At 37.9% G+C, this 14,635-nt stretch overlaps 1 long non-coding RNA gene across 1 annotated transcript in view; it reads left to right on the forward strand.

The window, feature by feature from the left end:
* The first annotated feature begins 7,248 nt into the window (after window positions 1–7,248).
* Window positions 7,249–14,635, forward strand: part of LOC127573122 (uncharacterized) — a 105,653-nt gene continuing 98,266 nt past the window's right edge. The window contains exon 1 of the long non-coding RNA XR_007956753.1: window positions 7,249–7,324. This is a non-coding gene — a long non-coding RNA (uncharacterized LOC127573122). The remainder of the gene's footprint in view (window positions 7,325–14,635) is intronic.

Raw genomic sequence — 14,635 nt, forward strand, 5'->3', positions numbered from 1 at the left:
GGGCAACCGTTTTCAAAAATAAAATCCTGAAGGTGCTGGAACTCACAAATAAAACCAGAAAATGCTTGGTGTTTAGGCTGGATCACAGGAGAAAAACAAAGGTTTTATTTTTCAGGTCAGTGTTGTTTCTTTAGAATTCTGAAATAAGGACTCCTTGTATTAAATAGCTGGAATTAATTAAATTAAAAATTAATGGAATCTTTAATTTCTATCTGGAATAATATGAAAGGCAGACAGGCTTATGTAAACGTTACATGTGAACAATCTATTATCTATTCCTGTCGGTAAATAAGACATGCATCTGGATCCTGCCATTTAAAGATGTAATGCTTTGCAGTTTCTCTGTGACACCACAGCACCCTTCCACTAGAATCGTTTACATTTCTGTGTGTCTCTAATTATATCAAGTGAAAACCTTGTCACTTAGAATAGGGTTGTTGTAAATAGCTTTAATATGTCGTATGTGTATTATTTTAAACTGAAGCTCAAAACAGTGTCTGAAAAATTAGTTATATAGTTCATTGGACACAGACAAAGTTTTCACCGCAATAGATTATTTCCTGTCCGTATACCAATTTGCTTAGTAATGAGGTTCTTGTCAAAAGTGACTGTTCCTGAAAATAAGATGTGGCATAGCCAGAGGCAAAGCAGATAAATTCATTCAGGATAGGTTTATAAATGGTAAAGTGTCTGTTATCATTACAATGCATTCTCTCATTCTAAATTTTACATTTTGTCTGTGGAACATGTAGACAATGATTCACTTGTGGAGGCTGCAACACAGCAGATCCAAGTTCTTCATGTTAAAGAAGCCAGGTTGTCGGATTAAAAAAATACTGCTGATCGCATCATGCCACTAAAGAGGAATCTGCAGCTTTTAGTCGAAAATATTTTTCATAATGTTCATTTTACTTGTTTTGGGGGGTGTGCACTCTGCAAACATGGTGATGGTACATTTAAAGACTTTACTGCCTCTTCATGGTTTAGCTTCCTTGTTTGTAACTTGTACTGATATTCATCACAAATTTGGCAGCATCCATAGAGAAATAGATTTAATATTTCACCAGTACTGAGGGCAAGGCTGACAAAGTCTTCAACGAGTAAAGTTTTCACCCATGTGAAGTGAAAGACTGTTTTGTAAAATAGTGACACAATGTCATCTAGTGACAGCTCCTCTGGGCACATCAGTGAGTTAACCAGCCTTCATCACCCTCTCTTAGTTAGCACTGCCGCTACTGTTTCCCTTGATGTCCACTTCATCACAGACCAGACCATTTTTTTTAACCTTGTCTCACTTTATCTTAAAACAATGCAGAAGAAGGCCTTTTGACCCACTGAAACCATTCTAGCTCCAACAGAACAATCTGATCAGTCTTATTTCCCTGCTCCCCTTTGTTCTCTCTATCCTTTCTGGTCGCTACAATCTATAACATGCTTGTTTTCTGTCTTTGCCAGTTCTGGTGAAGAGTTATTGACCTGAAATATTAACACTGTTTCTCTCTCCGCAGGTGCTGCCTGATCTCCTGAGCATTTCCAGCACCTCCTGTTTTCACATTAATAATTGTTGTGGTTGCTCTGAAACAAATCTTGAATTTCTATTTCAATAATTTGTAAAGTTTTGATTTTGAATTTCCTTTCATAAAGAAAACTGAATTAAGATGATATTCAATCAATTCCACAGAAAAATAGTGGCAGATGGAAATGTATCTCTATAACTATCATACGGTTTCAGAACTTTTAATTTTTAATTTCACCAATCCAGACTTTACACCATATCTGAACTGCCATCATTGACAATAATTCCATTAGTCTTCTCCCTGGCTTTGATGTTGAATTAAAATAACAGGTTAATACTCAATACATGAAGCTTTATCTTATAGATTTTCAAACATAAATTGAGTCCTTTACTCTCTGTTCCTCTGGCTTGGAATGCTGCCATGTTTATTTCACTTCACTGTTCAAGTCTGATCTTCCAGTCATCACTCTACCAACCTAAAGAATGTCCTTTCATATACTCACATCTCCTTGCCTCTAAGCCCTCCTGAGACTGTGATTCTATAATCACATCAATGGTAATGCTCCTGATGAAATCTGCTTTATCATCTGCTTGGGATTCATTTAACTCACCGGGAAACAAATCAATGTGTTGTTGAATTATTTTCTTGGATTATTATAGCAAACTTTATTCACTAGTATGAATATTGTAATCAACAATACCACATATTTCTGCCAATGGGAAAATGAAAGAGCTGTAAATAAAGTTTCCATAAATCTCAAGGCAATAAAAGTCATGTTGTAGCTGATTACAATGTTTAGGGGAGCACAGTATAACTATTAAAGCCATCTGCCGACTCTAGTAGAAAAGTTAACCCAACCTGCGGTATGCTGGAGGGAAGATATTAATTGGAATTACATACAACATGGATGTTGCAAATTGCTGAAGGATAAACTAATTCAAATTATTGACGTACCTACTGATGGTGTTGGCTGAGCTCAACTGGTTATAGTTACCTTTTGACTCAGATCATTGCAGGACAAGAATAATATCGAGATTGATATCCTGTGTAGTACTGAGGTATTGCTGGTGTGACATGCTGAAACATTATAGAACCTACCATGTGGTAGTTCAGATGGATACTAAAGATATTTTGAAAAGGACAACTAACTCTTCTGGGAATCTGGTCAAAATTCCCCCTTCAGCACTTGCCAAAAGGAAACGAATTGGCTCCCAGGACACTATCAAAGACTGGGGAAAAGTAAGAAGATGAAGTGATTTCTGGAGAAATAGTCCACAATTTGCTGTTTTTTGTTGAATCTGTTTCAATCAAAATGGTTGCTTTAAATAGCTACATAAAGCATTACAAATGCAGAAAGCAAAGTCTTTAAGAGATAGTTGAGAAGGTAGAGAGTTTAAGAGGTTTATTTGCAGGGCAGACTACAACTTGTATCCATGTTGCCTCTCCAGCTCCTTCTTTTGGCTGGGTTTCCCAATTAATGTCATAATTATCAAACAGGCACAGCAGATGACTCTCTTGTTCAATAGGATTACATTATTACCTCCAAACATAGATACACGGTGTACAAAATGTTCAATCATTTGGATATACTTGACTAAAAGAGAGAGATTTTTGTCTTTGTCCCTTTTACACTTTTAACATTGAGGCACAGGTAACATTAATTTACACTCTTAGTATAATTATAACTTGCTTTCATTTAAATGAGCAACAGCTCCAGCAACTGGTTTTTGGAGTCTTTCTGATGTGTTATAGGTTTTGGTGTTGAATCAACTTTTAGACTGATTCTGGATTTGAACTGAAAAATTCTGTTTCTTTGTCAAGCTTGTTTCAATTTGCTTTCTGAAGTCTGCATTGGATCCAACTTTGACAGAACTTTATGATGGAATGTTTCACCACCTGGACTTCTTTCATCTCCAGCAGTTATTATTTGATCTCCATGCAAACATCCGACTTTGTCACCACATCTCTCAATTTCACAAATGTCTACAATTGCCTTTCTTCTGTTTAGTGTCATAGTAGCATTTTTGTCTTCACTTTTCTATTAAACTCAAGAAGCCAAATTTGGTTAAACAAGTCTTAGGGGTGGTTTCAGTCTTCTTTCCATCAAGAGACTTCCAGGTGAGTATACCATGTTAGTGTCCAGAGTTTTTTGTACTTTAAAAAATGGGCCAAGTGATGTTTCATGCTGAGTTCTGCATATCTTTGCAACGTTTGCTTCCTGACAACTTCTCTACTTATTCTAACTGGCCTTTCAGTTGCTTCATTTGAAGTCAGATGACATAAAGGAACAGGAGAATGTGTGATACCATTCCATTAAATTTTCCAGCAGAGTAGATTAAAAGTAATGGCCATTGTCTGAAATAGGGTCTTCAGGTAAACTATGGCATGCACATGGAGAACTCAACTCGTCTACAGTATATTCACCAGTGGTTTGTGAACCTATGTGTTTTACTTCAATCCACCTCATATGATCATCAGTCAATACCAGGAAAATGTCATTCCTTTTTCACAAAGATCTACACACCTTTTAAGGAATGGTCTGCTAAAGAATCATTGGTGGCATAGTTCCACAATAGTGTATTTGCTTACCAAATAGGCTGTATAAACAAAACTGTAGAGAAAGATTTAATGTAGGGTGTCCTCAGGTAAACCCTGCAACTGGAATGGGAATAGCAGAGAGATTCACCTTCCCCCTTCCACTTCAGCTCCACCAGAACATTTTCAAAACAAAAATATTCAGTTTCCTACCTTTCTCGCTGCAAATTTTGAAAGGGGTCCTGGAATGCCATTTGGCCAAAATGTTACAAATCTAAGGGTACAAATATGTACTTTGTTTTTGGGAGGCTGCCTTGGATGGCTGAAAAATGGGTCCCAGGTATTTAACGGTAGAATTAGCATATCAACAGCTTGGGTGCAGGATATCCTCTTGTCAAAGTAAAATGATTTGCACCCATTTTAAACCCAGAAGATTGCTACAACCCTTGTCAATGTCTGTTATACCGTTTCTCGACAAAATAACCTGCTTATGGTACAACTACTCATGTTAAATGTGAAAGAATGAAAAGTTAAAGTAAAAACTTAATATATTAATTGGTTCAGCCTTTTTCATCAGTTGGTCTACTGGCTGAATATGAACAATCAGATGCTAACGTTTCATAAGCTAACCTGACATCTTGTCTAAGATCCTTGAATGTTCTGTCAGTTCCATAAGCAACCTATCTTGCATTTCATAATGTTAAAACCCACCAGGATGAGACAGGTTAAAACCCACCAGGATGAGACAGGTTATCATTCAGTAAGAGCTCTAGGTTGATCAAGAGCATCATTTTCATTTTCTATTTCCTGATTTCGTGATCATCCCAAATAGACTTTTATCATGAATTATAAAAGACACAATCAATTTTGATAAATTGTGTTTGTTTATTTCTTTGGGGGAGGGGGATTTAGACATTGCTGATAAGACCAGCAAATATTGTCATCCTTATCTGAGAAGTTGATGGTGAGCCTCCTTCTTGAACTTCCTTCTGGAGAATGTACTTGCATTAAGCTGCTGTGTTGGGAGTGTTGGGAGTTCCAGGATTTAGATCCAGTGACAAACAAAGATGATATAATTTCATGTCAGGATGGTGAGCATCTTAGAGGGGAACAAGTGTGGTTTTCCCATGTGCCTGAAGCCCTAATCCTTGGTGGTAGAGGTCATGGGTTTGACAGGTGCTTTTAGAGTAGTCTGTCCAAATAACCGCATGCAGAGCCACAGCTGGTTGATGTTTGGGGTGGTGGCTGGAGTACCAATCAACCAGGTTGTTTTGTCCTGGAGGGTGTCAAGCATTCTGAGAATTGTTGGATTATATTCCTGACATGTGTCTTGCAGATGATAGGTAGGCTTTGGGGTTTAAATGGTGACCTTCAGAATATTGAGTGTGGGTAAGGATGATGATAATGTTATTGAACGTCAAAGGTAGATGGTTGCTGCCTATCAACTCCTCCCTAGATGTCATCTAGTTCTTTGGACATGTAGACATGGACTACTTCATTTGCCAAGGAGCTCAGCATCGTGCAATCAACAAAGAACAGACCTTATGATGGAAAGAAGGTCATTGAGGAAGCAGCTGATGATGGATGGACCTAGGCCACTATCCTCAGGAACTTCTGCAATGAAATCCTGGTGTTGGGATGAATCTCCATCAATCACAATCAACTTTCTTTGTGCAAGGTATCACTCTAACCATTGGAGTGTTTTCTCTTTGATGCCCATTGACTTCAGTTTTGTCAGGGCTCCTTGATGCCATATTTAGTCAAATGCTGCCTTGATTTCAAATAGCAGTCACTCTCACCTCACTACTGGAATTCAGCTCCTTATTGCATATTTGGATCAAGGCTATGATGACATCTTGAATCAATTGGTCCTGGTGATACTCAAATAGAGAATCAGTAAGCACTTGTTGTGGAGTAGGTACTGCATGGAAGTGCTGTCAACCACTCCTTCCAAGCAGATGGTTGAGAGGAGATTAATTGGATGGGAGCTAACTGCTGTGAATGTGTCCTGCTTTTTGTGAACAATATGCATCTAGGCAATTGTCCACATAGTTGGATAGATGCAGGTGTTGTAACTGCACTGGAACTGTTTGTCTACATGCACAGCCAGGCTTGGACATCAGGTCTTTAGTATTACAGCTAGGGTGTTGTCTGGTTCCATAGTCTCTGCTGCATCCAGTGCTCAACAGTTTCTTGATATCATGTGGGATAAACAGTTTGGTTTCTATGATGGCAGCAACTTCAGGAGGAACCCAGAATGGATCATCTGCTTGAGACTTCTGGCAGAACATAGTTGTGAATGCTTGAGCCTTCTCTTCAGCACTTTCATGCTGAGCCCATCATATTTGAAGATGAGGATGTTCTTGACTCCTCCTCCATTAGGTGACTGATGTCCATAACTGTTCATGGCAAGATACTGTATGACTTCAGAGCTTTGATCTATATCTCTTGGTTGTCCAGGTGGCCATTATTGGTTCAAATGTTCCCACTTATCACAGGAAAGTGTCTTCCATGCCATTCTTACCTTTCTGGGTTTGGTATTGTTCTATCATGGGTGTTTAACAGATTTGAGTAATTAGCTTTAGGCTATTTCTTGTCAATTTTAAAAATAATTGAGAAAAAGTTATTTCTTTGCAAATAAATTATGTGGGCATCTAGACTTTGCACAAACCATGACTCTCTTGTGACAGCCAATCCATTATCATTGTTTTGCGTGTTGGTGGTGCTAATTTGCCAGTCAAGTGTACATTCCCATTAGCTCAAGCTACCTGCATTTTAAAGAGTAATTGGATGCATAACGATATAAAATTAAGGTGGGATTGGAATACCTGTAACTTGTATAGATGACTGCTACTTTGGCCAACCAGGTAAATAGAAGAGACAATTTACCACAACAGAGCTTAAGCACAATCTGAAACTAATCAAGTGAATTTTGAAGTCAGACCGCACACTAAGTTCGATGAAATATTTTTGTGAGTCTTAAAGATCCCTGGTTGAGCATCCTCAAAGAGAAGGTAGAAAGGTATACAGACTATGTCCCTTATTACATTTGGAGGTTACGATTATAAATAACATATAAAAGAGTGCTAGGCAAGATTTACACATTTATTGTTAATATAGAGTGTAATATTTGCTATGTTTTTTCCTAGAATACTGAATATGTTTTGTTTTCATTCATTCTCAGAATGTAGATTGCTGGCAAGCCACCATTTACCACCTCTACTTTTCTTTTGTCCTCCTGCAATTCAGTGGCTTTCTACACGTTTCAGAGAGTAAGTGTTAATCTTGTCATTGTGGGTCTCGAGCACATTTTATTTTCTGACTTTTTTTTTAAAATGCATTTTATTTCTCAACCAGTTTTCTGGGAATTGAAGCTGATAGAGGTTGCAAGTGGAGTGAGTTGGAAAGTATTTTGCTAGTGGCTGATGCTGCAGAACAGGTGATTCACTGCTCATTACATGCCTGTCTATTTTTAACTACTATTGAAGTCAGTATTTATACATTTGCAGGGCTGCAGCTCAACACTTCCTCTGACCTGTGGGAGAATAGACTGCAAAAGACAAATGGTTCCTTGCAGGTTTCTGTTCACTTTGTCCAATGGTCAACAGGGTTGTTATGAAAGGAAAAGAAGTGAATGAGCATTTGGAGTGGGAATTAGAACTGGTATAATGATGTATATGATTATGTTGGATGGTGATGACTAAGTTGGTGGAAGAATTGTGCAGGCTGCAGGGAGAGGGAAGAAAAGATGTTGCTTTGTAGAGAACTGATGCGGAGCACTCGCCCTTGCTTCCAGTTGAAGTGCTTCTTGCACTGAATCCAGAACCCAGTTGTGCTGTTCCTGAAACTGATAATCTCTGCGATCTCTTTCCAATATTAATTTCTTCTAACATGCTCCTCCCATTTGGCTTGAAGCAGGACTTTAAACTCTTGCAATGAGATTCCCCGGAATGTTTAGAAGAAGCTGTGGACTTGCCCTGATCTCCTTGAAGCGGCAGCTTCCTGCACCATTCCAAAGTAAAATCAAGTGCAAGGTCTGCAACCTTGCCTGAAGTGGTGTCTTCCTGCTTTAAGGCTGACCTGCTGGGAATTATGTTGATAAGCTGGGTGGCAGTGTGCTGGCTGTGACAGTATTTGGGTGGGAAATTCACCCATGGGATTATAAAGAAGCCCAGGAGTTCAAGTACTCTGAGTGTATTCTGATGAAGCTGTTGGCATTCTTGTGCTCCAACTGATGGGGAATTAAAACAAGGTCTACCTTCCCTGAAGGAAGTAGCTGCTTAACCAGAAAGGCTATATATGGGTGGCTGGAATTTACTTTATATTGAGATTTGCTTTAAAGTTAATTACTAATTAAAAACTCTGACAGATAAGAATATGTGTAAATATCAAAGGTTATATTAAATAATGGAGGGTCAGAATATAATAATCACACTCCCTGGAATAGACCAAGAAGCCTCCTGTTTCCTTTGTAATGTCAGGCAGGAAATATCAGGTTAAACACTGACGATTAAATCTCAAAGAGGCCTTTATGTTGAAGTCTGGAGATATGTTCAGGAGAAATTCAATACATGCCCTGGGCATATGTGACATGACTTAACATCAAAGGGTAAGGTGCTGGTGTTTGGTAGGAGAAGAGAGATGGAATTCATAAGAACATATGAAGAGCTTGTTGAACAATCAAAGGTCCTGGACCTACAGAAGCTAAGCTTAATCACCTCAGCAGAAAGCTAGGTTGTAAGTGTCCACTGTATAATGATAATAATTGTAATATTGATGTCTGAGTGATAATTTTCCATTTGAACAACATGGTCAAGCCTAAAGGAAGGCAATTAGTCAGCTGACATTGAAGTGTTCATAATATGTGCAAAACACTGAGTGCTGGTAAGAACGTGGACTTGAAAATGTGATTTTTGAATGCTAAAGATCAAAGTGTGGAGAAATTACTGCTCTCAGATGAGGGTCATGAGATTTCAGGGGGTCTGGCCTTCTTGAGCAAAGGAAATTTTTAGATCTCTGTTGCAGCAACTAACAGTGCTGCCAGAGATATCCAGAACCAGAATTTTGTCGGTTGTCCAAAATATGATTCGTGAACAGTAGCTCCTCTGTACAAGAGTAGATGTTGCTGATTTTTTTTGTTTGGCGAAGTTTTCCTTCTCCTTGTTGTTTGTCAAATATAACAACATAATTGTATTAAAGTCACTCCACAAAAGCATTTTACTGTGTGAAGCATTTTGAGATTTTATAAAGTAATAATGAAATTCAAAACAAAATTCAGAAGGAATAAAAGCTCATTTTAGATGATTCTATAAAGCAATGCTAAATAACAATGCCATCAATAAAATATTTATTAAACTATGTGAAAACAGGGACTACATCAGAATAATTTTGCACATTACATATTATGATTTAAGAAGGAATATTTTGCAACTACAGCAAGTTGTGATTTATTGCAGAAGCATTTCCAGACATAGACTGTAATTATTAATGTATGATTTTATTGCTTTAGTAAAGGCACATCTGCATACTTTTAAGAACTACTCTTTGAATCGTGAGTCAGTCTCCATTAATTCCATTGGACAGTTTGACAAAACCACTGATCCTCCAGATGCCACATTGTCCCCACCTATACCCGCAGTTGTTCATTCCCTCTGTTCCTTTCAATCTTTCCAAATGAACTGATCTGCCAACTCTGTGCTGGAACTAGAGCACTGCATGTGACTTGCCCTGAACTTCACCAAGTCTATCAAACCTAAGCCTGATCGAATATGAAAAAAAAGACTACTCCGAGCTCCTCATGTCGGTTATCATCTGAATCGTAACAGGCAAGGAAGGTCCATGAATTGGTCTCTGGTCTTTGCGATCCAGCTGTCTTCAGCTAAAAGGGAGATGGAAGTGCTATTACTGCCATGCAGCATTCTAGTCTGCATTTTCTAATGGTTCACATTCTGATTGCTGATCACAGCTTTCAGCAAAAGTATATTTGTTTGGGCATTCGGTGAAGACACGTTTTGACAAGGCTGTGGAGCTAGTTCTAATTGAATGTGTAAAAACACAAGTGTGAATTACAGCCACGCAGGTAAGATTAATTGACAGCTGTGGAACTGTTTCCCAGTCCAAAATAAACACTTCTGGGAGAGCAGAAGAATGAAAGAAAATTAACAAGAAAAAGCTGTCCTCAATGCTGTGTCAGTTTCTTTTTGGTCTGTGTTGAGTTTCTCCGTGAGAGAAGACATTGACTCCAGAGAGGTTTGGTTTGCTGACTTCTGCTGCTCACCCTTGGATTCTTCTCACTTTCAAAGTGAGAATTACAAGTGCTGAGCAGAATATTCAGCATAACGACACCTCAGTGAAATTAACTTAAGTTGTGAAAAATCATCAAGAATTTTTTGTTTGTCGAATGTCTTCCCACCAGTTCTGAAGACAGGGTAGAGAAAATTTGAAGACCTCTCTTTAGCTAGCAGGAGCGCTCCAATTTACTTGGAAGGGAGTTCCATTCCCTGGTCGTGTCATCGTCTTGCAGGTGGTTTTGAATTGAGGAGTCCCAGTTGCAGCCTAAAGCCAGCACACAGACAAGACTACAATTTAAATTTGGCCTTTTGGCATGAACAGGACCTTGATTCCATGTCAGGATTCAGCATGGTGGAGTGTGCATCTTGCATACTTTGCCCAGTATCAACTAGTGGCTCAGCTAAGGAGTTGACAGAGAATAAGCAGTGATTATTGTTTATGGTGCCAGAGGAAGAGATGCTCCTAGTTATCTCAACAACGATGTACAGGGTACCTCCTGAGAATGGAATCCTTCACTGAATTGCTTTTTCTGGGCCCATGGACTCACAGGAGACAGACAGGTACTCTCTGGTACTTATTTACAGGCTATCTGTAAACCACATGGGAAATCTACTTCATTGAAGTTTGCTAATACCACAGTTGCCACCGAGTATCCAGAATCTCAGCAAAATGATGTCATCATGTGACGACCAAAATAATTACAACAGAAGTTAATGGCATTTTGAACACTGAGGAAATGGGAATCTGACAGAAAGTGGACAATCAGTCATGATCTTATTAAAAGACGTAAAAGACTTAAGTGCCTTTTCCTGGCTCTGATTCTTAAAATATGTCACCAAGCTAATACCAAGGAGAGCAAAAGAGCATGCAATCATAATTTAATGGAAATGAAAACCAGAAGAAATATAAAATGAATTGCTGATTCACTATTAGCTGTTTGTACCCAGGCATAAAGTCAAATTACCTTCCCAGAATTTTGAAGTGTCCTTTTGGGAGGAATTATATGCTCATCAAGGACTCTGCTACTGAGGAATGAAAGCATTTTTTCAAAGAGGGCACCCAGGGTTGCCACCGGCATCCCTAGATGAAATATTGGACAGTCAGATAAAGAGTAAATCTCCCCCAGAGGGATACTTTCTTAACACCACTAATGTGCCTCAGCTGCAAATTCAGAAGAGCTTTCCCTCCTGGAGAACTACAGTATTTTTTAATTTCCTTCTCCAGCCTTCCAGTCATCTCCTCTGTGAATGGTAAATTAATGTGAATTACTACTAATTTGTGGCAGTTTTGTACATTAGACTTGTGCCCATTAGGATTGAGACTCTTTAAAACTTCTGATTTTAAATTACACCTTCTGTATCAAAATGCTATCATACTTTTAAGTGATTTAAATGCCCTTCAAATTCAAGCTTTCCCTTCTGTGTCCAAATCAAGTGTGATTGGTAGAATTAGTTTGCAACTGGAAATAATTTTAGTTACAATGCCATCAGATGGAAAATATTTCATAGCACTTCAAGTGGTCCTGCCATTGTTAATCTGAAATTTGAGGAACAGCAACATTTTAATAGAGCTAAGTAAAGCATTTAGAGATAAATAATAATAAAAAAATAATTATTTTGCTTTGTCAGACTTTTGATGAAATTCTACATCCAGGGCTTTGCAGAATGATGACTCATATTAATAATAATTTTCTTTTTAAGTGATTGAGTTCTTGTGAAAACTGTTGTGCCTGTTCAGGAAGTGACCAAAAGGGTACATTCATTCAGTCTTCAATTCTGTTAGCACCGTGCATAACTTCAAGCTGACAGTAAGTTTACAAAAGTGCTTTTGACACTCTGATCATTATCTGGGTAACTGGAATATTTAAGCATTCAAAAATGTTTGGACAAAATGATGCCTCTATAATGTGGATACATGTATGCTAAAGTAGAATGAATGTCCCTTTGCAAAGCAAGAAATGGCAGCTATGAGTGTATGCTGGATATATTTAATTAAAGCAAATCTTCTCATCAGCAATCTTGAACAAGGACATTCACATCTCAAATTGCAATCAATTATTCATGGAATTCTTATCTATTTTGTCAGGGAAAGTGGGAGGATAATTGTTAAAATAAGGTGTCAACAGGTGGGAATGGAAAGTTAATTTTCACTCAAACTCTGGATAGACCTAGTTTGTTGATGAATTATTCTATTTTAATCAAAATATACTTATGGAGTGTAAAATGGAACAGACCTCGAAGACTGAATTATACTATAGCCGTTGATCAAAAATTAAGTTCTTCTACTTGAAATTATCATGGAGGTGCTGGTTATATTGCACACTAATATAAATGTGACTTATGTCAAGGTGTAATGACTGGAGTATTATTATTCAATAATGCACTCTCAGCTCGTCAGGTTACAACTTATCACTTTTGGAGAAAATATTTCTCTTTGCATTGAAACGATTTTGTACTAAATGATCAAAGTTCTCATATGGTGAGAGATGATCACATTAGGATTCGACACCTAACTTAAATTACTTTTTCTTGCTTTGAAACCCTACAATATCAACCCATACAGTTGCAATATTAAATTGTTAAATGTATGAATAAAATCAATGAATGTTTATTATTTAAATAAAATTGTGATTACTGAAAGAGGCAACAGCAGCATTAACAAGCATCAAAGAAGAGTGGTGATTAGAAATACTTTTGTTTTTCTGAAAATGCATTCTATGTGGAATTGAATTTCATTAAAGTGGTTGATTTTGTGTTGATTCAGAGCCTCAAGCAGAATGCAAATAAGAATGAGGTCAAAGGTGTTGGCTCATATGAATGGTCAAATTCATAGTGGAACACTAACTGCTGAGCTGTTCGTACCATGTACTTAATATAATTGGTCATGTTGAACAATATTGGCTTAAGTGTCAGACTTGTTATAGTTCTCATCTAGAAGAAAAACAGCATAACACCTCTTTAAATGCAGTAAAACATCCCATGACACTTGAAACATTTTGGAAGCAGTTGAAGGAGAGGGGAAGTGGTATGGAATAATAAAAAAAATTCAAATTCCATTCTTGCCAGATGGGATTTATGAAGGTCTGGCTCACAATCTCCTTTATATCTACAGCCTAATTTGGCACTTGAAAATTTTATCCTTCAGAGTATCTAGAATGTGACCAACAATCACGTTTACTTTGCAAATTTTGCTTCTGACAAATCACCTGTTTTGTGTCAGAAGATGGCAGAATATTGGTCAACTTGGCCATGTAGTTAGAAGACCTAGGACCATAGAATCATACAGCACAAAAAGGAAGCCACATGTACCTCGTACTGACCTTCCGGAAAAATTTGATTTATTCCCCAGATTTTGTTCCCTTTCACACTTCAGGTTTGTTCTCTTCAAATACATCCAATTGTCTTTTGATAGTTCCTATGGGACCCAAATGCATCACCATTTCTGATAGTACAATATACACTTTGCCAATTTTCCATGTGAAGATATTTTTCCTTACTTCCGCTCCTGCTCTTTTCCCCATTGTAACTAACACACCTGTTTTCTGTCCCACCAACCATAGGAAACAACTTCTCTTCACTTGCTCCATCTGACCCCCTGAAACATGGATTACGTCAGCTTATGGATAATAATTTTTCCTTATAATGCTGTCACTATTTTAGTAATTGTTTCATGTGAGCAATTGCGTAGAGTGTTGCAATGGTGTTTGGGAGCAGAAAGTTCCAGAAAAGGCAATTGGAAATAAAGCCATGTGGTGGCTCTGTAAACCATGTAATGAATAACATACCTCTGTCAATAGTTTAAATTACCATGTATTTCCAATATCTTAGAGAGTAAATAAGGGAGATGAGACAAGGCAGAAGTGCTGGTGAGTGATATTATAAAATTTGGATGCTGTTCCTGAATCGGAATATTGGATGTGGAGCATGATCCCTCAATGTGAACATACGCCAAGTGACAAGGAGCTCTGTGATTCAGCGAAGACAGTACATGACAGTACAAATAAAGCCACCTGGGCTACTGAATTTCCAGATGAGTAACCCGTCTAAAGAGTACAGAGAGTGGAAGGAAGGGTTTGCACTATATACTCAGATGGCTATAGCAGACATGTCAGATGAAAACAAAGGTGTTACTGTATCTCACTGGACAGAAGGGAAGAGAATTGTACCACACCACAATATCCCCAAATCAGACCCTGAGAAACACATCAAATGCATTACAAGGACATTATAACTGACATAGACACAAAACAGTTAACCATATATGCAACCAGAAGCAGGAGAATACTTTTATAC

This window comes from Pristis pectinata, chromosome 8, assembly GCF_009764475.1.
Source record: "Pristis pectinata isolate sPriPec2 chromosome 8, sPriPec2.1.pri, whole genome shotgun sequence".
Taxonomy (NCBI): Eukaryota; Metazoa; Chordata; class Chondrichthyes; order Rhinopristiformes; family Pristidae; genus Pristis; species Pristis pectinata.